At 40.0% G+C, this 27,770-nt stretch overlaps 1 long non-coding RNA gene across 1 annotated transcript in view; it reads left to right on the top strand.

Annotated features, from left to right (window-relative positions):
• Positions 1 to 27,770, top strand: part of LOC136400967 (uncharacterized) — a 36,449-nt gene that overhangs the window by 5,744 nt on the left and 2,935 nt on the right. The window contains exons 2-3 of the long non-coding RNA XR_010750439.1: positions 6,149 to 6,217; positions 23,670 to 23,836. This is a non-coding gene — a long non-coding RNA (uncharacterized lncRNA). The remainder of the gene's footprint in view (positions 1 to 6,148; positions 6,218 to 23,669; positions 23,837 to 27,770) is intronic.

Here is a 27,770-nt window from a genome sequence, read left to right as displayed (position 1 = left end):
TGCCCTTAGCTAAAATTCCACCATGTAGCTTCTCACTCACTTGGAATGAAGCAATAATCTTTCCTGTATCAAAATGCTCCAAGAATTGTTTTTATTTAGATATTTTAAGAATTGTTGTGTAACACATTAATGAATGGAACAAACCCTTTGGGGATTCTTTAGAATGAAAAGAAAATGCACTGCTGTTTAATATCCTAATCTAAAACTGACTTAACATAAACACCTTTGTCATAAAAATCTATTTTGAGATTTCTATGTTATGCCTCTGTAACTTCTTGTCCCTTTTAGGATTCTAGAGAAATCTGGATTATTTTAATTTCAGGGCTTTCTGGGAAAAGGTAACAAAAAATGCTGATTAAGGTCAAATAGGTCTGACCTATCATATTTCCCCATGTATAAGATGCACCTTTTAAAAATTTGGGGTCTAAAAACCGGGTGCATGTTATACAGTGGTTGTAGATTTTTTTTACTTGCATATCCTGCATTTTTGTGCTTGTCTTTTTTTCAAATTTTGGGCCCCTGAATTAAGGTGCATCTTATACATGGGGAAATATGGTAAACTCTGAGTCAACTTCCTAGTTTGCTCCTTGACCTCTAGTTCTCCCATGTGTCTTATCCTTTGTTACCAAGGTAATTTTCTGTCTCAGTCTATTCAGGCTGCTGAAACAAAACTCCCATAAGCTGGGTGGCTTATCAACAACAGAAATTCATTCCTCATAGTTCTAGAGGCTAGAAAGTCCAAGTTGAAGGTGCTCCAGACTCGGCATCTGAGGAGAGCACACCCCCTGGTTCGTGGACAGCTGTCTTCTCTCTATTTCACAGGGTGGAAATGGCCAGAGGGCTCTCTGAGGTCTATGTTATAAAAAGGCACAAATCCCATTGATGAGGGCCCTGCTCTCACAACCTAATTACCTCCAAATACCACCACAATGAGGACTAGGTTTAACATATAAATTGAGGGGAGAGGACACAAGCATTTAATATATAACATTTTCTTAAGGTTCCACTATGACAACAATCTACTATGTGGGTAGCATTTTATGGCATGCAAAATACTTTTCAAAGTGCTAAAGGGGCACTGACCAGACAGTGGCGCAGTGGATAGAGCATCGGTCTGGGATGCTGAGGACCCAGATTCGAAACCCTGAGGTTGCTGGCTTGAGTGTGGGACCATAGACATGTCTCCATGGTCACTGGCTTGAGCCCAAAGGTCACTGGCCGAGCTGGAGCCTCCAGTCAAGGCACATATGAGAAAGGAATCAATGAACAACTAAGCTACAAACATGAGTTGATGCTTCTCATCTCTCTCCCTTCTTCTCTGTCCCTGCTTATTCACCCCTTCGCCTCTCGCTGAGAAAGAGAAAAAATAAAGATAATGATAGTTGGAAACAAGAACATGAATATGAGAAGTGAAAATATAAGAAGTCTGTCACAGAAATTATAGCCTCCCCTGTGTATGTGGTCACTTATTCTCTTTTGCAGGTCATACTCACTGTAATTACCACTGGCATTACCCAAGGCCTTTTATTCACACGTTCAGCAAAAGTGTAGTACAAGGCACTAGACCAGACACTTGGACAGTGAATAAGACAGAAAGGAAATGCTTCCTTTGTGGAATTCACAGCCTATTTGGCAGACGAGAGAGAAAACAAACAAAGTAAATATGTAAATTACATAGCTTTTTAGGAGCTATGTAATATTTAGCTAATATAATATTTATTTAATGTTTTTTTTAAAATAATGTATCTTCTTAAAATGCAGGCCATTCTCTCTGCCTCTATTTATTTTGTGCTAGGAGGTTTTCTTGGAGAAAAACCTGCCCAGTCAGGCCCTGGCCGGTTGGCTCTGTGGTAGAGCGTCGGCCTGGTGTGCAGAAGTCCCGGGTTTGATTCCCGACCAGGGCACACAGGAGAAGCGCCCATCTGCTTCTCCACTCCTCCCCTTCTCCTTCCTCTCTGTCTCTCTCTTCCCCTCCCACAGCCAAGGCTCCATTGGAGCAAAGATGACCTGGGCGCTGGGGATGGCTCTTTGGCCTCTGCCCCGGGCGCTAAAGTGGCTCTGGTCGCAACAGAGCGACGTCCCTGAGGGGCAGAGCATCGCCCCTTGGTGGGCAGAGCGTCGCCCCCTGGTGGGCGTGCCGGGTGGATCCCGGTCGGGTGCATGCGGGAGTCTGTCTGTCTCTCCCCGTTTCCAGCTTCAGAAAAATACAAAAAAAAAAAAAAAAAGAAAAAAAGAAAAACCTGCCCAGTCTTGTCTAAGAAAATTTGATCTGTGGGCTGTGGGGCCTGCTGAGTTGGCTGCAGGTCTCACATTTCTGCCTTTTGGTGAGGCTGTGGGCCAGAACTGGGACTGAGCCAATTAGACTTCATGTGCCAAGACTGGGGATGGGGACTGAGACTCTAGTTAGACAAACTGCGAAGCTTACTTAAGCTACACGTAAGGAGAAGCAGAGTGCCTTTCTGCAGAAAGAAAGAATGAAGTGGAAATTTGAAGACATGTACAGATGTGAGATCACGCAGCTCCAGAGAACGTAAATGTTGTCCCTCACGAGGCCCAGGCATACTATCCTGGGTTTCCATAAAATATACCGCTTCCTTTTGATAAATCGTCTTTATTTCTTGCCTGTGATTCTTTGAATGTACATTTGTTATTTATAAACAAATGATCCTTAACTAAGATAAGTTTTGTGAATTTCAAATAATTGTGATTTTAAACAATTTGAAAAGAGATATTTGAACACCTTCATGGTGGTGTGGCATGGCACTGCTCAATCGAAATGTACCCTAGCCAGTTCACCCTGTGTGTCCGCGCTGACGTCAGCCCTGAGCCCTGTCTGCCATTAAGTGGATGGTGTGTCGGGCCTGCTTTCTCTGAGCTACATACAACCAGCAGCAATGGTAGAAATGAATAAATCAGTGAAATATTTAGCAGAAATGATTTCTTTTCTCTCCTAGGATAGAGTGGAAAGTGAAAGGTAGAAACTGTTCTTTCAAATCAGGACAGCTTTCTGGATGTAGGTCATGGAAGGTCAGTCTATCAAGTGGAAGAGAAGAGGTTGAGAAAAGAAGGTCATCCCAAGTTCAGGTCTGGTTGTTGGGAGAGCTTTGTGTGGGCTGCATGAAGCACTGTTTATTTTCTGGGTTGTGAATAGCAAATAAATGAGGCAATAAAACAATGAATGCAGATGTGAAGTCGTTGAGACAGGTGTGACAAGGCACTCCGAGAGAAAGCTTTCATTCTGAATTCTGAAGCTATGGAAAACTACTGCAAAGCAAATGAGAGCAGTGGCTTGATCCTCTGGGCAAAGGATGATACCTGAGGCATGAAACAAAGGAAGAAATGAGTCCAGGTCCCATGTCACTGGGGTCACGAGCACAGTTATGGCTGCAAGGCAAAGGAAGAAATGCTGTGTTGGGTCACGTAGACAAGTCCAAGTTCTAACAACCGTCTGAGAGTAAAAGGCAGTGAGACTTGGCTTATCAATTGTTTCCAAGTTCTTCAAGGAGGACGTTGTTTCAGCCAAATGCTTGGAAGCTTATCAAGCACATTAATAGCACATGTCCAGGAAGTTTACCCCAACACTGGGAGACAGCAGTTCCCAATCACCCGTCTACCCTTCACTAGGTCTGTGGCCAAGTAGAGATAAAAATGAAAGAAATGGAACAAATTAAAAAGTGTTTTTGGCAAGGTCACATTTTACAAAAACCAAACTCTGATGAATAGTAGTATTTTCTGTAAATGTATAAAAAACCCAACTTCTGTTGACATGGACAAAGAGTTTCTTGATTTCTTGATATGTTTTGCAAACATTTGCAAATATGGGACTGATCATTTAGCTGTGTTTATTCTTTGTATGACTTGATAAAAAAACACTTTTTCTTACAAATTTATAAAAATTTTTTCTCCAGAGAATTTATAAGGAACTTAAACTATTTCCCAATCAATCTACCCTTAATTTGGAACTATTTTAAAAGCCTGTTTTCCAGGTTCATTTTTAAAATATTCATAGAGTGCCTCCTATAGATGAGAGAATTAATTAAATCCTTAAAGAAATTGTGAATAAAACAAGATTATGAGCCTAGCTTTCATGAGTTTGCTTACAGTATACTAAGTAAAAGTGATTCCAACAAATAAATGCACAAAAAGTATATAATAACTTAAAGTATATCATATTTTAAGCTATAATTTTATAAAGTATATAATAAAATATGGTATGTGCCATAAAAATAATAATGTTATGAGAAAGTATGAAGAACATGGAGTTTAGTTTGGAGGTCATGAAAGGATAGAGAGCAAACATTTGAGCTGAGATTTTATTAGACGAAAAAAATTAGTAAGTAGAATAGAAGAAAACAGATAAAAGGTTATGGAGTTATTTTCTTCAAGCTTAGAAAGACTTTGTAAGCTTCACTGTGACAGCCCCTCTTTTTCAGGTTATTGAGGGGTAATTGACAAATAAAATTGTAAGTTATTTCAAGTATTGATCATGGTGATTTAATGATATATATGTACACTGTGAAAAGAGTCTCACCATTCTAGTTAATAAACACATCTATCACCACATATACCTCTATTTTTTGGCAAGAACATTCAAGTTCTACTCTCTTAGGAAATTTCCATTATATTATATAAAACGGTGTTATCAACTGTAGTAACCATGTTTCACATCAGATCCTCAGACCATTCATCTTACAGCTGAAAGTTTGTACACTTTTACCAGTCTCTATTTCCTTCACCCTCAGCTCTCAGCAACACTTTTCTACTCTCTTTTTCTAAGAATTAGGCTCTATTATTTTTTTATTTTTAGGTTCTATACATAAATGATACCATGGTACAGTATTTGTCTTTCTCTGTTTGACTTATTTCACTTGCATATACCTATTTTGTTACAAATGGCAGGTTTCCATTCTTTTTCATGGCTGACTAATATTTCATTGTATATATATACCACATCTTCTTTGTGCGTTCATCCACTGAGGGACATAGGTTGTTTCTATGTCTTGGCTATTGTGAATAATGCTGCAGTGAACACAGGAGTTCACAGATCTCTTGAATACCCTGATTTCATTTCCTTTATATATCCAGAAGTGAAATTGTTGGATCACATGGTAATTCTATTTTTAATTTGTTGAGGAATCTCCATATTGTTTTTCATAGTGGCTGCACCAGTTTACATTCCCATCAACAATGCTTCCTCACATCCTGGTCAACACTTGTTATCTCTCTCTCTTTCTTTTTTAATGATACTCATTCTAACAGGTGTGAGGTCATATCTCACTGTGGTTTCAATTTGTATTATCCTGGTGATTAGTGACATTGAACACTTTTCATGTACCTGTTGGCTGTGTGTAAAGCCCTAATTTTTATGCAGGTAGTATTATAAAGAAAGGAGAATCTAAGGTTCTGTGTACTTCAGTGATTATCCAACTTAATGCAAAAAATAAGTGGTCAAAGGGGAATTAGCCATCTGCTGCTCTCTAGTGGAACTTGTTTTCTTTAGTTTCTGTTGTTATTCAATATTCCCATGAGCACCCAAATCATTCTGTTATGCTATTTTCTTTTAACGGACTTACTAATGCTTTAAGTGTAATTAGAAAAAAGGTATTTTTATAAACTAGATTTTTTTAAAAGGGCAAGGATATAATAAACATTCTTGATAGTTTAATTTTAATATTCTATTAAAATACTTTCTTTATTTTATTAAAGTCATCTATTTACATAATTAAAAAATAGAAACAAAAGTCTTTGACGACAAACCAAAGCCATTGCTTCTCACCTTTGCCCACTTTCTCCATCTTTTCTCGGGTCCTTTTTCCAATCATTTTCAGTTTAGAGCTGGGTTTTTGTTTTGTTTTTCTCTCCATTTTTCTTAGTACCAGTACCTCTATAACTTCATTAATCCCGGCCATGGGTCTTGATGCTTTAGTTTCCATGTAAACCCCACAAATATTGTCATGTTTGCTCTAAACTGTGCGTTCACAACAGGAATATCGTCGCCCTTACAAGGATGAGAATGGAAATTGGCTGTTGGTGGGGGTGACAAAAAAATCTTAGGTATTACAGTAGTCTGTGGCCCCACAAAGCTTAACCCTACCCAACAGAACCTTATTCCTAAGAATTTAATTTCTTTTGTTGGGCTTTCTTACAGATCACACAAGTGGCATTGAGTTTGTAGAAGATGGATGTAGTGTACACAAGTCAGTGTTAAATAACCCTGGTGAGTAGATGCCTTTTTTTCTGTTGATTGTTCTGTTTTGAGGCAAGAGGTGGCCTACTCACATCTATTGGCTGCTATTGACTTAAGCTTTGATAATTAAATAAAATATATTTTGTATTTTATTATTCAATTCTATAGAAATGATTCAACCAGGCCCTGGCTGGTTGGCTCAGTGGTAGAGCATCAGCCCGGCGTGTGGAAGTCCTGAGTTTGATTGCTGGCCCGGGCACATAGGAGAAGTGTTCATCTGCTTCTCCACCCCGCCCCTCTCGTTCCTCTCTGTCTCTCTCTTCCTCTCCCGCAGTCAAGGCTACATTGAAACAAAGTTGGCCTGGGCGTTGAGGACGGCTCTGTGGCCTCTGCCTCAGGTGCTAGACTGGCTCCAGCAACAATGGAGCAACGACCCAGATGGGCAGAGCATCGTCTCCTAGTGGGCATGCCAGGTAGATTCTGGTTGGGCGCATGCGGGAGTCTGTCTGTCTATCCACCCCCCACCCCCCACACACACTTTGGAAAAATACAAAAATACAAAAAAAAAAAAAATTCAACCCATTATGTCAAGTGTTGAAAAAAAATGTTGCCTATATCTAAATTGCTATCTAGCAGCTATTTATTTTCACATAACAACCAAAAATTAAAGTTGTTTATTAAAAATAATTTTAAGAAATCTAATGTTTAAATTATATTACTTTTCAACAATTAAGTTTCATAAGCTCTTCTTATTGTGTATTACTTAGGTTGCTAATTTGCTATTAATTTTATAAATTACTATATATAACTAAATAATTACATAAAAATTTACTTAGCAATAATCATGCAGTTATAAAGCTGTTATCTTTATTATATGCAGCTTAAGTGTCTGTTTGTCGCCAATAGCTTATTGGTTGCTTGTGTAACTGTACTAGCCAATGGGGTGAAGTTGCCACGGCATTCAAGTAGTCTCGCCTTCTGACATGCCACCTCACAAATTGAGGTTAAAGATTGGAGCAATTATTATGCTGTTAAGAAATCTTAACACCAGAAGGGGTCTTTGCAATGGTACAAGACTAGAGGTTCTCCAATTGAAAAATAATGTCATAATAGCTAAGTCTTTGACTGGCTCCTCTAAAGGTGAAATACATGTCATTCCAAGAATTGATTTGGCTCCATCTCAAACAGGTTGCCGTTTCAATTGAGACATAGACAATTTCCTGTAAAACTTGCCTTTGCTATGACCATCAATAAGTCTCAGGGCCAAACGCTTATGCGTGTTGGCATTTTTTTACCTGAGCCTGCATTTGGACATGGTCAACTTTATGTTGCCTGTTTAAGAGTTCGTGAAAGAACGCACGTAAAATTAAAAATAATTGATGGTCCTCTGCAAGGCGAGCTTAAAAATGATGGAAAGATCTACACAAGAAATGTTGTGTACAAAGAGATCTTTGACATGTGAATTAACATTTTATTATTTAAATCACCTTTATTTATTGAGCTAGTGGTGGCTCTTAAGAAATGTACCGCCAGTGGTTTCCTTCATTGCACTCTACTTTAAGCAATTAAGCAAGTAGAAGGGGGAAACCCCATGGGGCAGTAAGCAAAGGGGCATCCTTGCCGCCTGCCCTGGGTAATTCAGTTTGAATTAGCAGACACTTTTGCACAAATCATTTTAATTACAATTTATAATATCTAGAACAGCGGTCATTTCGTATGACCGCCGGGCTTTCTAGTATCTTAATATCCTCTTAATTTTTTTTATAAATAAATTTTCATTATTTTTATGGGGTGACATCAATAAATCAGGGTACATATATTCAAAGAAAACATGTCCAGGTTATCTTGTCATTCAATTATGTTGCATACCCATCACCCAAAGTCAGATTGTCCTCTGTCACCTTCTATCTAGTTTTCTTTGTGCCCCTCCCCCTTCCCCTCTCTCCCTCCCCCCCCCCCATAACCACCACACTCTTGTTCATGTCTCTTAGTCTCATTTTTATGTCCCACCAATGTATGGAATTATGCAGTTCTTGTTTTTTTCTGATTTACTTATTTAACTCCATATAGTGTTATCAAGATCCTACCATTTTGTTGTAAATGATCCGATGTCATCATTTCTTATGCCTGAGTAGTATACCATAGTGCAACATCTTCTTTATCCATCTTCTTTTTCTATTTTTTTTACAGTGATTAAAGCCTTTAAGCAAACTCTTGGCCAGTACAGCAAGAATCCATAAAAAAGTAGTGTCCTTAACATGTTCACCAAGTCCAAGTTGGCACCAACACCATTCCAAATCCCTGCAAATGCAACCCAACCCCAGTTCAGTCCGTTAGGAGCTGTCACAAGGAGCAGGAGTCCAGGAGAAGTCCACATCCAGGAAAAGTCCACATGGCACTGGAATTGTTGTCACAATTCTATACTTTGCAGCTCACATCCAAGTCCCAATGATTGCTGCTTCTAGCTGGTAATGATTCAGGTAGACTTGAAAAGCCATCTGCAGCATGTGTGGAGATGGAGCTTCTGTTCTCCTCTGCCTGGAGAGATGAGACCAGGTTGCTTTTCCCTGGAGCTCTGTGACTGTGGCATGGTAAAGAGAACCTTGGGATACACTCAGCTGGGTGGCAAAGGTAAATTCATAATAGAAGTTGGCAAAAGGGGGAAAGAGAGCTCTAAATTAGGAGTAGGTCCCAGCCTGAAATATGAGTGGGGCATTGAGGTAGGAGAATAAAGGAAACACTATATATTAAACAAAGCAGCAGAAAATAGAACTATCAACACCCACAACAGAGATCTTCGAGGGAAGAACAAAAAACCTGACTATTCAGGCAAGACATAGTTAAGTGGCCCTTGTGCAAATGAGATCAATTTACCTGCTTCTTGGAAGAAATACCCTAGGCTCGTCCACAGTGTTGTAGATGGGGCCGACGGCCCTGGGCACCTTCAGCCTTCAGTGGCAAACCCCAGCATTCTGGGCAAGGTTAGGTCATAGGTGGCTGGAGCAGGGCTGGAAGAGACTGAACTCTCCCTTAGAGGAGCGAGAGGGAAGCCTACCTTCGAGTGTCCCTTTTTCCTCACAGCAAAGGCATGTAAGCCTGGCAGGCTTTAACTCAATAACTTTCCTATTCACTATTGAAGCAAGACCCAGATGGAAGCCTATGAGACCCCTTTGGGGCATTGGAGCCTTTAAGGGAGTATCCTAAAAGCTGGTAGTTCACCTGATCTCTATTGGGCTTTTTCTGCCTCTTGGTACCTTAAAAGCCATGCTCAGAAGATCTCGCTGAGGGGTTTGAGGATCCCCATCTGCCTATATAAACCTTTTCCATATATCTGGAGCTATTTGGAAAGAGACAAAACAGTGTTATTAGCTGGGTCAAATAAAAGGAGGTAGAAGTTTGTAGGAGAAAAAAATTTGGCATCTCCTGTTCATCAGCATTCAAAAGAAATTTAAAAATTTTTAAGTAAAAAGCATGATATGGTAGACCCGTAGGAGTTCCAGAATATGACTCCCCCCCTTTTAAATTTTTTAAAATTGACCTTAAAATATTTTCTGGGTACACTTTAATAATACCTTGACTTTAAAGTTTGTAAGAAATACCCATAATTCGAAAGGTTTGACAAAATACAGTAAATGCTTTTGCTACATATGCAGGACCATTGTCAGTTTAACCAGTTTAGGAAATACAATAATAGAACAATGCATATAGACAATGAGCTATAACATGCTTAGCAGCCTCTCCTGTTCTGACAGAGGTTACTATAAATCCAGAATAGGTATCTACTGTAACATGGACATAGGACTGTTTGCCAAATGAAGGTATATGAGTAGCATCCACTTGCCAAAGTTGTCCTGGTTGGAGTCCTTGAGGGTTAACTCCAAATGAAGGGACATATTGTAGTATAGGACCCCTTGGACAGGATTTACCAATCTGTGTGCTGCTTCCCGAGAAAGTTGAAACTGTTTACACAGGGCTGCAGCATTCTGGTGATGAATAGTATGAGACTGAATTGCTCGATCTGTCATGGTTGCTCCAAATAATTTTCTTTTGGGTAGCTTGATCAACAAGGGCATTCCCTTGTGTTAAAGCTCCAGGGAGCATGGAGTGAGCTCGAGTATGTCCTATAAAACATGGAGCTCTATGTTGACATACAAGTCTTTGAAGAAGGAGGAACTGCTGAAATAGTTCATCAGCATTTGTCCCTAAGACAGCAGTCTTTATAGTGGAAACAACCATAAGTAAATATTTGTTGTCTGTATATAGATTAAAGGAGAAATATGGCAAATGCTGAAAAGCCATGAAAATGGCATATAATTCTAGTCTTTAAGCTGATTTTAAGTTGACTGTTTCAGTATAAAGTTGTCCATTGATTTGCAGAAGTGATTTGCCATTTAGTGGAAGTTTCCTAGAGCCATGTTGATCCTTTGAAAAAAGGAACAACCATAATTTTGAGGCTCAAAACCTATAAGCTGTAAGGGTCGCCTATGCCCCTTGATAATCTAGGAGGCAACAAGATCAAAATATGGAAGTGTATTCCATGGGCTATTAGATGGTTCAATGTGCCCAAGCTGTAGCTGCTCTGCCTTTTAATTTTTTAACTTAACATTCTGAACCTTGCATTACACAAAAGAATATACTGTATATTTTTATTTTTATGTATAAAGCACAGATATATATACAACATATAAATATGTATTCAATATATCTTAAATATTAAAATTTTACTTGGTGGGGGGACAGTGAGTGATTAGGAGGAAGAAAGTCTAAAAGAGTTCCTGGATGTTACAGTAATATAATGTCATAGTAATTAGATATATAGAAATATAGAAAAATATAGAAGATAATATAGAAATAAGAATATAGGATATATATAGAATATAATATATAGAAATATAATATTGAAAGCCATTAAAGCAAGTGAATAAGGCTATGCCTTCTGAGTGGGAACTAATCTAGTGTGTACAGATATGATAGGCAAGAATATCCCTTTTGTGTGGAGCCCAGCTAGTATGTGTGTGAAATTATATAGATAAAAAAGAGCTCCCTGCTAGAAACTCCCTAAAAGTGGCTTGATGTGATATATTTTAATATTAAGATATATTGAATACATATTTATATGTTGTATATATATCTGTGCTTTATACATAACAAGAAAAATATACAGTATATTCTTTTGTGTAATGCAATGTTCAGAATGTTAAGTTAAAAAATTAAAAGGCTATTAAGATATAACTTAACTTTATAACTGCATGATTATTGCTAAGTAAATTTTTATGTAATTATTTAGTTATATAAATTGTAATTTATAAAATTAATAGATTAACAACTGTTAGAAGGCATAGGCCAGAAAAGGTACTTAAGGTAAGGGGTCCCCCTGCTGCAGTTAGTCACCCAGACTCCAATATTGAACATGGACTGTCTCCATACCGCTCTGACCAAGGACAGCTAAGAGGATCAAGCCAGTGGGGCCCCCTTAAACTGTACCCAGGCATGCCACAGGATCTGTGAGTAATAAACTGCCTGTGTGATTCTTGCAACTAACTTGTGTGTTGGTCATGTCTTTCCTAAGGTGGCGACTGGTCTTGGTACAATAAGTAGAATCCTCATAGCTGCCTCAAGTACAGTCTCAAAGAGGCCACCAGCTCCGCTGTTAAGCAGGAGTGTCCCACTGTATGGGGAAGTCGAATTAGGGACGTCTGATTGATGTAGAGCTCGGGCTCTACTGGGGCACCGGGGGTGATAATTTAAAAAAGGTTGGGAAAGTAATTTAAAATATGTTTTTCAGAGAAATTGAAAGGAAGAAATAGTTCATTTTTATATACGTCATCCATATTTATCACTTCTGATGTTCTTCATTCCATGTGTAAGACCTGTGTCCCCAAGCCTAGAGTCTCTTGCTGGGGAAAAGCCAGGAGGTAGTTACTTATCTTGGGAGAGGCAATCTGGTCCCTCCAGTCTTTTGCCTGCACAGTGGTCTGCAGGGGAAAACTGACTCCCCTCTCTTTGGTATTCACCTTGGGTGCCTTTTAGCACATTGCTTCTTGTGCTCTAAGTCTGCGCTATTCTTCCATGGGCTTGCTATTTTCCAAACTTTGTTAAAATGCATAGTAGCCTATTCGGATCACCTCCATTCTCCTTGTCCTTTTGGGGCTTACAATATTTCTTTCTTATTATATTGAGAGATTGATGAAATAACCCCATATGACCAACTGCTTTGTTCAATAGAAATTCATGTAGCCTTTTAGATGGGAATGAATTTAACCTTTCAACCATATTCATCTAATTACTTTCCCCAATCTTTCCTCCCATCTTTAGAAACTTAAACATGCATAAATCCTTTTGATATTCACTTTTAAATTATGCTTTTCAATCCAATTAGATTACAGATATAAAGATTCTCATTCATGAGAATGTGAGGGAGAGATGTCCATTCAGTTTGAAGCTGAACTTGCCTCAGGCGCTATTGTAATAAACAAATGCTTTTTGATTTTTTCTGGTTTCTCCTATGGGTGATATTTAGGAATTAATAGGTATTGTTACCCCAAATGGCACTTGGGAAATACATGTTAGAGGAAGCAAGAGAACAAAAAGAGCAGCAGTGAATGAGTCATAAACCTGGGGCGAACTCATTATTCTACAAGGACTGGATGGTTGAATGGAATGGTGCTTGAATAAGTGCTTTCTTTCCTGGTCTTATCTCCAGTGATTTTAGAGGAAATCAGTGGGGAACAGCAATTATACAGCCAGCCGGGTTGATGAGCAATCCCAGATGCCAAGTCACCAAGCAAAACTCCCAAGACAGCGTGGACATGGCACCAAATAGCCTACCCTTCAAGAAAAGAGCTCAAAATACCTTTCCTTGACACGACAGAATATGCCAAATTGACCTTTTGTGTAATTGCATTGTCTCAGTCTTTTCTAATAGGTGAGTTTTGAAGCAGTCCATTTGAATACAGTGTTCTTTTAGGCTTAGAGGTATGGAAGACAACAAAGATCATTTTCTTTTGAGGTTTAGGTGTCTGCACTGGAGTAGTCCCATAATTTTCTGTAATGCTTTTATTAGCTAAATTATGAGACAATCACTTTTTTTTAAAAAAAAATGAGAAGCTTATATAATATTACAGAAAAAGCTTCAAAATGGAAAGCTGATAAGCCTCTTTCCAAATGTTAGACCTTGAGACCCAGTCATTTAGTGCTCTGACACTCTGTTTGGTGATAATACCATTGAACCTGAATGGTTATTGTGATAATTTCAGTTTTATAACATAAAACTAAAGTACAGTTCAACTGAATGTAGTGTAATAACCTGAACTCAGTCACAAGCCAAGTAATTTTTTTAGTATCCACTTTGTTTTTTCATAATAGTTCAAAAAGTTAAGAACAGAGAAATGCACAATTAAAACCCAAAGGCTCACAAGAATCTATTTTTTTTTTTAAGTGTGAGAGAGAAACAGACAGACAGGGACGGACAGGTTGGAAAGGAGAGAGAGAGATGAGAAGCACCAATTCTCCGTTGTGGCATCTTAGTTATTTATTGATTGCTTTCTCATATGTGTCTTTTTTTTTTTTTTGTATTTTTCTGAAGCTGGAAACGGGGAGACAGTCAGACAGACTCCCGCATGCGCCCGACCGGGATCCACCCGGCACGCCCACCAGGGGTGACGCTCTGCCCACCAGGGGGCGATGCTCTGCCCCTCTGGGGCGTCGCTCTGCCGCAACCAGAGCCACTCTAGCGCCTGGGGCAGAGGCCAAGGAGCCATCCCCAGCGCCCGGGGCCATCTTTGCTCCAATGGAGCCTTGGCTGCGGGAGGGGAAGAGAGAGACAGAGAGGAAGGGGGGGGGGGGGAGTGGAGAAGCAAATGGGCGCTTCTCCTATGTGCCCTGGCCAGGAATCGAACCCGGGTCCCCCGCACGCCAGGCCGACGCTCTACCGCTGAGCCAACCGGCCAGGGCCTCTCATATGTGTCTTAACGGGGTGTGGGGGGCTCCAGTCAAGCCACTGACCCCTTGATCAAGCCAGTGACCTTGGGCTCAAGCCAGCAACCTTGGGCTTCTAGCCAGCGACCTTTGGGCTCGAGCCAGGGACCATGGGGTCATGTCTATGAATAAATAGGTTTTAAAGCAAGAAACTTACTAAATAAAAGTAAGTGTATTTATATACATACAATGAGATTAACCAAAATGAAATTTTTAAAGATGTGTATCCAACCTTAGTTCTTTTTAATGGAGAAAACAAAAAATAAAAATGTTTACTTGGCCAAGGATGAACTGAACACATGGTTGATTTTCCACTTCATTCCTTAACATATGTGTGGGCTTCTAGAGTCTCTTATGTTTGTTCCATATCAACATAACAATGGTATCTGGGCTCTTAACAGGGTTCACTTGAATTTTAAATCCTATTTTTCAGGTTCAATGTTTTTAAGCCTCCACAGTTGTCCTAATTTTGAGCATTTGAAATTAAAAAAATCTTTTGTTTTCCGAGATAATAGCACTGTTTTCCTACAATAAGATTTAAACTGTTTGTAGCACATTACCGTCTTACATAAAACCATCAAGCCCTTTGGCACAACCACTGAGCATTAGACTGCCAATTGCTTCTAGTGGGTGTTAACTATAGTTTTTGCAAGAAGGAAGTTTTTATATCCTAATTAGTTCATTTTTTTGGCCTGAGGTTATACTGCAGAAGTGGAAAGGAAGAAAAAAGGAAGAAGAAAGAAGAAAGAACAAGGAAAAACATTCTGGTTTCCTAATATCTCCCCATATATCATACTTACTAAGAATAGGGCCACCATCAGTTCTCAACAGGGGTGCTATTGGCATTAGGATGTGACAGTTTTTCATCAGCCATAATGTCACATGCACTGAGGGTTTCTGGTCCACACATACTAAATGCCTGGGGCTGTCCCCAGTCATTATGACAATCAAAATGCACCTCCACACATTTCTAAATGTCCTCTTGGGAGCAAACAACCCCATCTAGAAACCTAACCCTCAGAAGAGGAAGAATTAATTTATTTTTTAATGTATCTGTTTATTATCCACATACAGAGGATGACTTCTACGTTATTCTCAAATTATAGCCAAAGTTTCCCGAAGGTTAATTTTTTTTAAGGGTAACTCGGGTCCACATTTTATTTTTACTCCACCCCACACTTAACATAAGCTCTAAAAAAATGTTTTTTAAATTCTTAGTATGGGCAAATGATGTGGTTCCCCAGTGGTAAACTGAGCTGGTATACACACACAACAGCTGGGTGACTCAGTCACGTAATTCTGTGCAGGGAAAGGACACATGGCAAGTTTGTGAGAAATTCAGTTTTGAATATATAACATTACATCACAACTTTCAGAGTTCAGAATTGTTCACTAAAATGAGCCCAATAACCCCGCAACTTCTCTTGTCTTAAACATTAGTCTTAAAGATGAACACTAAGTAGAAACAACAGAATTAATGAATGAACATATTAACCAGTTAGATTTGACAAGATTATTGCACTTCAATTAGTGATGACAACACACTGTACAAAGGTTTGCTTCCCAAACGTGTCAAATGAAATCTCCAGTCACCTCACATAGCCCTTGTCACCTAGCAGTCACATACTATAAAGGATACTATGTATTAATAAAACATAGCCTATAGAACTTAGTATAATTTCATCTAGAAAAAATTTTGTAACCAGCCATTCCAAGAAACACAAACCTCACACGCATGCTCACCAATAAAGGAAGAAAAATAATGAAGAAGCAAAAAACTTACCAATGACTTGAAGAAACACCAGCAAATACTTCAGTACAACAGCCTAGTCCGAGTGACTAAGTTCATGTTTTTTCTTACAGACTCTTGTCAGGAATCTCAATACATACTAAACTATTGAAGCATTTCTCTGCAAAAGCATTCCAGTTTTCTAGACTTAGTGTCAGAATAAAATTTAATAAGTGTTAAGCTGAAGATATTAGTAAGAGAGACTCAAATATAGTTTAGGGAGAAATTTCTATATACTCTAAACCCAATTTGAAATGTCTAAATTTTTAAGTTTTTTTTCTCTAAAAGATATTAGTAGAGCAAACAAAGGCATAACTATGTTGTTACATTTCTTCTTCCCATCATTTAAAAATTTTTAGATTTTATTTATTCATTTAAAAAACAAATATACTTAAAAATAAAATGATTTTCTACTTTATTTTTAAAAATCATAAATTCAGGAAAAGAATATTGGAGTCACATCCAAATATTTAAAATCTTACAATTAAAATTTACAGCCCTGGCCGGTTAGCTCAGTAGTAGAGCATTGGCCTGGTGTGTGGATGTCCTGGGTTTAATTCCTGGCTAGGGCACATAGGAGAAGTGACCATCTGCTTCTCCACTCCTCCCCCTCTTGCTTTTCTCTGTCTCTCTGTCTCTCTCTCTGTCTCTCTGTCTCTCTCTCTCTTCTCCCCTCCTGCAGCCATGGCTCAATTGGAGCACGTTGGCCCCAGGCACTGAGGATGGCTTCATAGCCTCCACCTCAGATGCTAAAAAATGGCTCTGGTTGCAATGAAGCAAGGGCCCTTGATGGGCAGAGCATCGCCCCCTATTGGGCTTGTTGGGTGGATCCTGGTTGGGGTGCATGCAGGAATCTGTCTCTGCCTCCTCTCCTTTCACTAAATGTAGAAAAATATTTTAAAAATTACAAATGGTGAAAATAGTTGTTTCTACATTGTTTAATGATCACTTACCAATCCCAAAATTATTAACATTGTTTATTTTATATTTAATAAGTTTTTAAAAATACCAATATCCCTATACCAGAAGGTGATTTTATCTGCTTTCAAAATACCTTTCAAATTCTGTGTTTCTGACTGGCTTTTGGAATACACAGAAAATAATTAGAAAACATCTCATTGAATGAAATATATTAAATGCTGTAATAAGCAAGAAATCCTTTTCTAAGGAGAAAAACTTGTGGCAAAAAGTCTTGTCACTATGTAAGTGAGCAAGTAAATTCTCTTTCTTTCTTTTTTAGCAAGAGAGACAGAAAGAGGGATAGGGATAGGCAGACAGGAAAGAAAAAAGATAAGAAGCACCTGTGCTTCATTGTGGCACTTTAATTGTTCATAGATTGCTCTTTCATATGTGCCTTGATCAGGGGACTACAGCATAGCAAGTGACCCTTCAAGCCAGTGACCTTGGACTCAAGCTGGCGACCTTGGGGTTTTGAACCTGGGTCTTCTGCATCCCAGGCCGAAGCTCTATCTGTTGTGCCACTTCACCATTGCCTGGTCAGGCAGCAAATAAATTCTTTTTTTTTCCCCTTTCTCTCTCTCTTTCTCTCGCTCCCTTCCTCCCTCCCTTCCTCTCTTTCTTGTTTTCTTCTTTTGTCTTTCCTTCATTTCAAAATCCACTTTTCCTAATGCATGTCTCTCAAAACCTGAATTGAAGAGCTAAAGTGGGAGGGGAGGAGGGAACAGTACAACAGAAAACAAAGAGAGAGAAACTTGCAGCAAACAGACAGTTTATAAAGTCCGCTGTCAAACTCTAAGGTGGTAGAAGCTGCTTAAAGTAATTTAATACGGTGCAGGAGCTCAGGTTTATACTGTGGTGTAAGGGTCCAGGAGAAATGCACCACCTGAAACCAACTTGCCTTCGCCCTGCACATCCTGCTTTCCGCTCCTCCCCCACCCCCTCCCCAGCCCCCCACGGGAAGGGGCTCTGTCCATTCACACTCTGACACTCCTGGAGGCCTCCTAGACATGTAGAGCAAGTGGGGAATTTTGAGGTTTCTGTATCTCCATCCCCATCCCTGGGAACTGCCCTGAATCACTTGCATTTCCTGGTGTGTGGTGGTGCAGTTATGGGGGAGGGGCTCAGCAGAAGTAAAAGGCAGACTGTTCTTTTTTTTTTTTTCCTAACACGAACCAGAATCCAGTCCCTGGAAGCCAATTTTGAAACTGAGGCAGATAATGTTTCTGTCTCCTGCTATTATTTTCCTCCCCAGCATGTGCTGGGTGGAGATAGTCTGGTGAATAATTATCTGACTGCATAAAGCTATTAGGCCAGGCTCTCAGGTGAGGTACGCAGCTGCGCCAAGGACCAGATAACAGCGAAGGACCGTCACTCAGGGCCTTGGCGCGTCCTACGTCTCCACCACGGTCGTGCTGTGGAGAGAAGATAGGGCACAAAGCGCAGTGGTCCCAACTTCCCACGGTCAGCCAGAGACACCGGAGTGTGGCAGACAGCAAGCGAAGTTATCCAAGAAAAGACCCACCGTAACTGTGCTAGATCAGGTATCTGCTAAGACTCGAAGACTGGGATAGTTCTGTCCTGCATTTCCTCATGTGCCTGAATCAATCAAAATGATACTTTTTCTTTTTTTGGTCAGACTGACAAAAAATAGTTTTTGGTGTGCTGCAGAATTTTTAGTCATTAGTTTAGTGTGCCATGAGATGATAAAGGTGGGAATTCGCTGGTTTATGTGATATAAGTGTTTGGTGGCACCTGAACACGTCCTGTCTTAGCACAGGTTTGTACTGATGCCCGAGGAGACAGAAAACATGACAAAGGCCGCAGTGAGATAGGAGATAGATGCTTCGAGAGAAGAATGAGCCGGAGCTGAAGAGACTCAGACAGGAAGATCTGATGTTCTGGGGGGCTAACTGAAGAGAAGTAGCAAGAAGACCTGTGATGCTGGTACTGAGCACAGAAGAACTCGCAGCTGCTGGGTCGGGGGCTGCCTCCTGCGAGGCTGCTCTGGCCCATAGTGTGTCCGTGCTGGTCTTGGCTGAAGTTAAAGGAAGATCTTATTTGTACAGTTATTTATCCTTAAGATATAATGTCAGCAATTTTTTTTTATTTGGAATATTTTGAGGAAACCATCTGTGGACAAGAATATGGCTCAAGGAATTTTTATAACAAGCTATTTTGATAACAACAACAAAAATCATTAAGGCAAACATGGATGTTTCACTCTTTTTCTCCTACTTTCATTTAAGACAAATCAAATGTTTACCTATTATCCAGGGTGAACACATATAGATCCGTTGCACCACTGGATAAGAAAATAACTATGAATGAGAGGCTAGGAGCGGTTTCCAAAGCTTTGCTGTGATGTAGAGCAGATAGCAGATTTTTTTTCTTTTTAGGAAAATAGCTTTAATTGCAGTTTTTTGCATTCATCCAAAGTGAGACTACTATTTTCTGAGAGTGTTTCAGTAGAACTCTTTGATTTAGACATGGGCACTGCCTGTGAATCAGAAAACTGGACCCCGGTTTAAGCTTTGGTGACAGTCTATGGGCCCTTAGGAAAGGTTCTAACCCCTTGGCACCTGCTTTCACATCTAAAACGTGGAGAGTAGCTTACATGTATTCTAAGACCCCTTGTAAGGCCAATAGTCTGGAAATCTATACTTCCTGACAGCTCAGAGGAAAAGACTCATAAATACCATGTCTTCAGTACATCTTGTTGGTTATGAGGAATAAAATAATTAGGATAATACTGTGGTTGGAGTAATGAAGACATTTTTGTATTTGTAAACAACCAAATACAGTGTGTCCATAAAGTCATGATGCACTTTTGACAGGTCACAGGAAATCAACAAAAGACGATAGAAATGTGAAATCTGCACCAAATAAAAGGAAAACTCTCCCAGTTTCATACTTATTCAGTGCAGTTCGATGTGGGCTCATGCACAGATTTTTTAGGGCTCCTTAGGTAGCTATCCCGTATAGCCTCTACAGACTGGTCACTGACTGATGGCCTACCAGAACAGGGTTTCTTCACCAAACTGCTGGTTTCCTTCAACTGCTTATCCCACCAAATAATATTATTCGTATGTGGTGGTGCTTCGTTATAAACGCGCCGATATTCACGTTGCACTTTGGTCACAGATTCGAATTTAGCGAGCCGCAGAACACACTGAACTTTTCTGTGTACCGTCCACATCTTGACTGGCATGGCGTGGACTGCTCCGCTGTATACACGGTGTTATGTCATCATCTGCACATGCGCACATGCTGCCACATCATCCTACAGAAACTGGGAAGGTTTTCCTTTTATTTGGTGCAGATTTCACATTTCTATCATCTTTTGTTGCTTTCCTGTGACCAGTCAAAAGTGCACCATGACTTTACAGACACACTGTAGAAAGAATTTGTAACTGTGTCTTAGTGAGGATCTAGTTACGGACCTTCCTCCCTGGCTAAAGGAGCACGTATCAACATTTTCACTGTATAATTTTCAAAATATGTGAAGACTAAAGATCTACTCCTCAAAATGGCACAGTAATAATTTTGGAGAAGGTAAACAAAATGCAATGAAACCGACAGGGCACCTCAGCGGGCAAAGAGGTACCAGGATGAATCGTCTTTATAGGCAAGCAGGTGCGTGAAGTGTGGGACCTGCCGGTCTGGTCTGCCTTTGCCAGTGACAAGCTGTCCGATGGAAGGTGAGTCCCTCAGCCTCTCCATGTGTCAGTTTTCTCATCTGTACAAGAAGGGATTGGAGCAGATGCATCCCCAACCACTTACAGTTTTAGAGTCTTATGAGAAGAGATTTCAAAACAGCCAATTACGAATTGGAAATGTAAACAAATTGTACAGATGCATATTTTAAATCCTTAAGAGAATAAGGTCTTCAAAGACACTCATTTACATGTAAACTACTTACAACTTAATTAAAACTCATAGAGTCACATAACTTTAATCATGAAAGAGATCTTAGTCCTAACTGTTATAAAACTGCACCATAATTGTTTATGAATGTCCCCCTTTCCTTGTGAGTTTGTTGAAGGCATAAACAGTCTTTTGGGGTTTTTGTTTTTGTTTTGTATCATAGTACTTAGATCACTACAGATCTAGAGTCAGTACTAAGTAAAGATTAATTAAATAAATTCTGCAGCTAAAAAAACAAAAAGCCTACTAAGCTGCTCAAAGCCACACAGATAGCTCGAATGGAGTTTCTGCCTTTGTGAGACCCAACCCAAGGAGGAGGATTCTTCTTTAAGGCCAAATCGAGATCATTTTTTCAATTAAAAATAAATAAGTCACAGTGGCATATTTTCATGAAAACAGGCCTTCTCTAGACTTTAAAGCAGGCCACATAAAACTGAGCAGACAGAAAAATGCCCAGTAACTACTCAGCAACTATTCACTGGTTGAATTAGACCTAAATCACATTATCTTCTTCAAAGTGAAAAAAATTGTGTGACTATGATAGCTGTATTGATAAATAGGGCCTGTAGGGCATAGGAACTACTAAAATGGAAGTGAGCACACAGGAGAATTGGAAAATAGAGGTGAACACCAGTGCCCGCAAAAGTAGGGGACGTTATCCCAGGGAAGGTGAAGCTAGAACTTAAAAGATCATTTTAGCAGACAAGAAAATGGTAAAGGGCATTTCAGGGTGACAGAACGACCTTGGCAGAGGCATGAAAAAGTAGGGCAAAAGTGCAAAATGTCCACTGTGGATGAAGCAAAGGGCAGGGCGGGAGACTGACGACAGGTAAGCAATGGTTGTGAGAGAGATGGGTTGGGGGCCCAGGGTGAAGAATGCTTATGTCATAAACTAGCAGCCTGTTGGCCTTCACCCAGTGCTCCTCATGGGGCCTACCGTTTGAGTAGCATGCCCATTGCCATCTATAACTGATTAGGCTTGGTGTAGACCTGGCCCGAAGTCACTCCCTCCTTTAGCTCGACCATAGCTCGGCAGATTTTCTACCCCAGATATTTCCCTTAAGCAATGTGGTTGGTGATTGTGTGACCATACGGTATTGTACACTGGATCAAATGGCCATGCCATGCCATGACATGACCTCATGTCAGCTCTGACCTCATGCCAAACCAAAACCACAGCAGGTTCATGCTACACAGCTGCAGAAATGCTTGCATGTAGTGCTCGTGGATAAGAAGACAGGGCTGTCCTGCTGAGAGAGGCGGAAATGAAGGGACATGCAATCAGAGTGAAGATGGGAGAGAGAGCTGTGGGTGGAAGGCCACAAAAAAAGACGTGAGGGCAACACTTCTGAGAGATTGGACACTTAGGCCAAATGTAATAGAGACATCAGCCAGATGAGGACTTGGTTTTATCCATTAGATCTGACAATTTTAACTGACCTCAAAAAAAAAGAAAAGAAAAAGAAATACGGTCTCAGGGATCATGCGGCCAGAGTCTTGACACTATTATGTAGAGTTCTGGTGCTCAGGGAGTGTAGGAGACATAAGACAAATGAAATCTCGACAGTGATGACTTCACCTATCAAGTGGTGAGGCCATGGGAAATGGCTGCAAGGACCAAGGGATTCAAAATGTGTCCAAATGGGCCGTCCTTCTCTAAGTACATTGTGGTGGGATGCTCTTTCCTCCACTAGATTTCCCTTAATTTGAAAAGGGGTTGAGCTCTGTGTTCTCCTGGGATCTGTTGCCTTCTCTTTTATTAATGATCACAACTAACACTGTTGATGTCCCATCTACATCACCTATGCACAACTCAGCAAGTCCCCACTTAGTCTAAGAAAGTAGGCTTACAGCTGTGCATCGCAAAACAAAGTTTATTCTTGTATTATTATTTATGGATTATTATTGTGTTATTTCTCATATTTCTCTTACTTTTGCCCCAACCTGTAGGTTGAAAGATAAGATGTAGGATCTCAAAAAACTATCCCTTTGAAAGACACTTGTATAGCCTCTGATTGTGGAGAGGCAGAGTGAGGTGAGCTAGGTTTTACATTGTGACTGTTCTGTCATTGGGATTCTCAGAGCGTGGTTCTGCTCTATGGAGGCTGCGGCTGCAGAGCTCACAGAACAAAAGCCGAAAACATAACAAGACTTCTTTTCTTGTGGCCAGCACAGCAGTTGATGTCTTATCCACAGCAGTCCTTGGTTTTCCCTTTTATCTTGTGATAATTACTTCCCAACAAAGAGCAGGAAGAGTGGGTGTGACCAGCGGTCTATAGGAGCATGTCTGTTATCCTTAAGAGGGTCCACAATAAAGATGTATGCCCAGAGGGTGTCGCGGTTAAAAATAAAAAAGCATCTTCCAGGTCCAACATTAGAAAAATGGGAAATGGTTACATAAAATATGGTCTATTCATAGACTGTTGGAAAGCCACTAAAAATTACATTCATGGTATAGTGTGAGAAGTCAGGATGACATTTCCTACAGGGTGTGGGGTGGTTGGCAGGGGAACAGGAGGGCTTCTGAGAGCTGATAATATTTTATTTCTTCATCAGAGTGCTGGTCATGCAGGTATATTCACTTTGTGAAATTTTATTGAGTTGTACTCTTTGGATATGCTCACTTCTCTGTACATATGATATACTTTAATAAATATTTAACTAAAAAAAACAGGGTTCACAAGGTATTCGAGACTGCTGTTTATTACAATAGCACATTCCCATTAGTTCCCCTCTAAGGATCTTGGACCTAAAATTTTCAGGAGAACAGTTTCTGCTTTTAAGACAGTAGAAATCTTTCACATTTTCCTTCTTTCTTTTATTTTTTCCCAGTTTTGAAGGAGAAATGAGAAAGAAAGAAAACAAGCAATGAGTGATGACCAAAGGAAGGAAAAAACACAACGAAAGAATGTCCTCTGAGAAAGCTCAGAGCGGAGTATTATTTGTTTATTACTGCCTGAGATACAAAGAAACTTAAAACAATAGAGCTGCTTTCTGTGGTGAGTATATTAATCAAATACACCAAGTCTGGCCGCCCTTTGCTTACCACCAGGGTGCACCATCGCACACGCCATTCCCAACTTCTAATAAGATCAGTGTTTTTAGCTCTGAATAATTGAGCTCAAGCCACTTTTAAAAGAATATTGGGAGGGGGTGGACTTCTAAGACCTCGTTTATTTATTTATTTATTTTTTAGTGAGAGGGACAGACAGGACAGACAGACAGGAAAGGAGAGAGATGAGAAACATCTATTTTTGCTACTACACTTTAGTTGTTCATTGATTGTATTCGCATATGTATCTTGACTGGAGGCTGCAGTCGAGCCAGTGACCCCTTGCTCAAGCCAGCAATCTTGGACTTCAAGCCAGCTTCAAGCCAGCGACCATGGGGTCATGTCTATGATCCCAGCAACTCTGCGCTCAAGCTGGATAAGCCTACACTCAAGCTGGGACCTGGGGTTTTTAAGCTGGGTCCTCAGCATCCCAGGCCGTCACTCTATCCACTGCGCTACTGCCTGGTCAGGCTAATACACTATTTATTATAGTGCAATTCTCAAAGTCCCTGGATTTTAAAATTACATTTACAGTCTGTTCCACTACAGCATGTATTTTAAATGCAAATTAACTCATATGCAATTGGTAATTAGAAAATGATGTCAGCCCGAAATAGAAACAAACTGGCCCATTGTAGTCATTGTTTGAAATGATCAAAAGTAACCTTTTTCACAGTTAATTAAAACAGAACTTTAATGATATCTGAAGAGGTTGAAAAGAAAAAGCTAAAAAGTCTCAAATGTTTTTCCTTAGTACAATCTAGTGGCTGGTTTAGTGGCCTGAAGACTTGCTATACTGTCCTTTATGCTAAACTATCCCCTTCTTCCCTCCCTCCCTCCCTCCCTCCCTCCCTCCCTCCCTCCCTCCCTCCCTCCCTCCCTCCCTCCCTCCCTTCCTTCCTTCCTTCCTTCCTTCCTTCCTTCCTTCCTTCCTTCCTTCCTTCCTACCTTACTTTCCCTCCCTCCCTCTCTCTCCTTCTCTCTCTCCCTCCCTCCCTTCTTCCTTTTCCAGAGTGGATTAGCTACAGAGGTAAATTCTGCACAAAACCAGACCAGACATCGAATATGGACACTTTTTGTATAAAACTTGTGTACACAAGCTTCTTAACGTCTCAGTTGCTTACTCCTCTACATGACATTTCTGTGGATAAACTCTCTCAGAAATTGATTTAATGAGAGTAAATGAAATTTTAATGGTAAACAGGCTTTGTGGGAGCTGTGTACAGCACAGGCTTCAGGCAGAATGTAACACGGAGGTGATATTGTCCTCGACTGCCTTTCTGTACATCTGAGGCTTAGTAAAAACCATTCTTGTTTTCATGCGTTCATAATGCATCAAGTACTACAGGAGCTTGCATGTTACCTGCTAATTGCATTCTGGGGCTCTGAAGGAAGAAAATGTCATCATTGAATTAACATCTTATTTAAAAGTTCACAGTGAGGGAATGTAGGTCAAATAAGTTTATAAATATGATATATATGTTTGCTCACTTATAGTTTGCATGGGGTATGGGAGAAAGGCTGTAAACTGGCAAAGTCATTATAGCCTAAGGCTTAGTTTTAAGACTAAGTCTTTCCCACCCTTTTAAAACTAAGATCTTTTCAACACTAAGCTTTTCCCCACACCCCTAACTGTTGCATGATATGAGGAACAGTCATGTTGCACTCTTATGAGGAATCCCATTTATGCTTCAGATAAGTGACTTTGTATCAGAGACTTCCTTATTTGTATACTGGCTTAAAGGCTTTAATTTCTACACTATAAAATAAGGGAGACCAGGGGCGCTCTCTCTCTCTTTCTCTCTCTCTCTCTTTCTCTGTTTTTGAAATTAGCATTGCAGAGGAGAAGCAGCCAAGATGGCAGAGTGCTGAAGGAGAAGCCAGTTTGTGCAGTTTGTGCAGAGAGAAGGAGATGGGGAACAGAGGTGAATAAGGCTGGTGAGGTAGAAATCTTTGATTCTAGGAAACTCGGATGAGTCAGTGGCTTTGGGAGCCCTGAATGGAAGGGAAGTGTTTCCCCACTGTGTGTATTTCTCACCTGTTGGGTGCAAGCTAGGATTAAAGGTAATGGCCCACCAGTTCTTGGCTCCGTTGTTTCATTACCATCTGTTGGAATCAAATGCGAACCTGTACAAGCCAGACAGCTGTGATGGTGGCCATTGCTACTGGCTTTACAGGGAACAATGTACTGTATAAAAATGGAGAAAATAATGCTGTAAATGTAGAAGGGCAGAAAATGTGACATTGCCTTTTGCAACTCCCCCTTCCATTTTATTTTGACAAAAACACTTTTCTAATTTCGTTTTTCAAATTTTCACTTTGGTGCTAAGTACCTGAGGCTTAGTGCTAGTTTCTTTTCTGAAAATAAATTTTAAAGCATTTCAATAGATGTGTATCACTGATTAGTGAGGTGTGGGCTAAGGACTAAGCTGACCAGAATTAGTTGAGGCACTGGTTAAAAAAGGTGAGTTCTCAGACCCCAGGTCTATTTACTGAATTAGAATATTTAGATGTGGGGGGTTAGGCCTCTACATTTTAAACAAGGTCCTTACGTCTGTTAAACACACTAAGGCTTACTGTGTGTATAAAATTTAGGTTTAAATCACTGATTTAGAAAATTCAGAGAATTCACAACAGGTGTGGTTGTTGTAGTCAGGCAAACCAGTCACTGACTGACTGATTAGTATAGAGTTCAGGGTTTTCTCTGCCAGATTGGATAGCCTTTTTTTACTCCATCCAAATTGACTCAAGAAAGTAAAAAAAATCTACTCAGGAAAGACAAGTAATCTAGTTTTGGTCAGAAACTGAGGACAATGAATCGCAATCCAATTGTGTAACCAATCTAAGACGTCTTATTGGACTGAAAAAATGACGAAACACTCCATACACAAAATTTGTCAAAATAATTACTTTTGATTTATGAATGCAGAAATATCTTTAAAACAACCACTACCATCAAGGTAGTAGATATGCTTCAGTTTATCCTAAAGATCTTCATTTGCAAATATTGATACATGCAAGTCACTCAGGACCTATATGTTGCTCAACCTAAGAGACCCTTTTCAGTACTTAATTGCTTGGCTTCTCAGCAGCCATTTGACATTGTAGAATGCTCCATCCTCTTTGAAATAGTCTCTTTTCTTGCCTTCTGGGATTCCACACTATATAAGTGAACGTCATTCTTCTGCTGCAGCAGATAAACCCCCAAATCTCAGCAGCTTAACACAAAAAGTTTACTACTCACTCATGTGAAGTCCAATAATGTTTTCTTCCAGGGGATAAGGAAGTTTTCCAGCTTCCTCTAGGGGTTGACATTGAACCATGAGAAGGAGAAGAGAGAGATCATTAGGGGAGATTTTTATGTGTCAGCTTTGAACATGGCCTTTATCACTTTTGCTCCTATTTCTTTAGTTAGAACTCAACCAGATGGTAATACTGAAATGCCTGGGAGATTGGAAAAGTTCTAGGAAAAAGAAGCAGGCTGGTCTTCAGCGAATTATGCCTGCCTTTAACTCTCCACATTTCCCTCCTACCTCTTCCTGTGCTTTTTCTCGGATGCATTTGTGACTTTGTTCTCTGCCTGATCCTAGAACATTGACTTTCTTCATGGCTCAGTTCTAAGTCTGCTACTCTTCTTGGTTTCTGAACTTTCCCTGGTCACTCTCATCTTTCACATGAATTTAATGTACAGCTCTACTCCAGCGAGTCTCCAGAGTGATGTTCAATTGCTACTGAAAAGCTACCTTTCAATGTCTCAAAGGTATTTCGACTACAAAGAACGAGTGCAGAAGTGAACCTGTCAGCTCCATCCTGAATCTTTCCTTCTCCCAGCCTTCCCCGACACACAGTAAATGGTAATAGTCTTCATTGAATTACCTCAT

This window comes from Saccopteryx leptura, chromosome 1 (genome assembly GCF_036850995.1).
Source record: "Saccopteryx leptura isolate mSacLep1 chromosome 1, mSacLep1_pri_phased_curated, whole genome shotgun sequence".
In the NCBI taxonomy this organism is placed as follows: Eukaryota; Metazoa; Chordata; class Mammalia; order Chiroptera; family Emballonuridae; genus Saccopteryx; species Saccopteryx leptura.
Note: the sequence above shows the minus strand (reverse complement) of the source record. Positions and strands in the feature narration are given on the sequence as shown.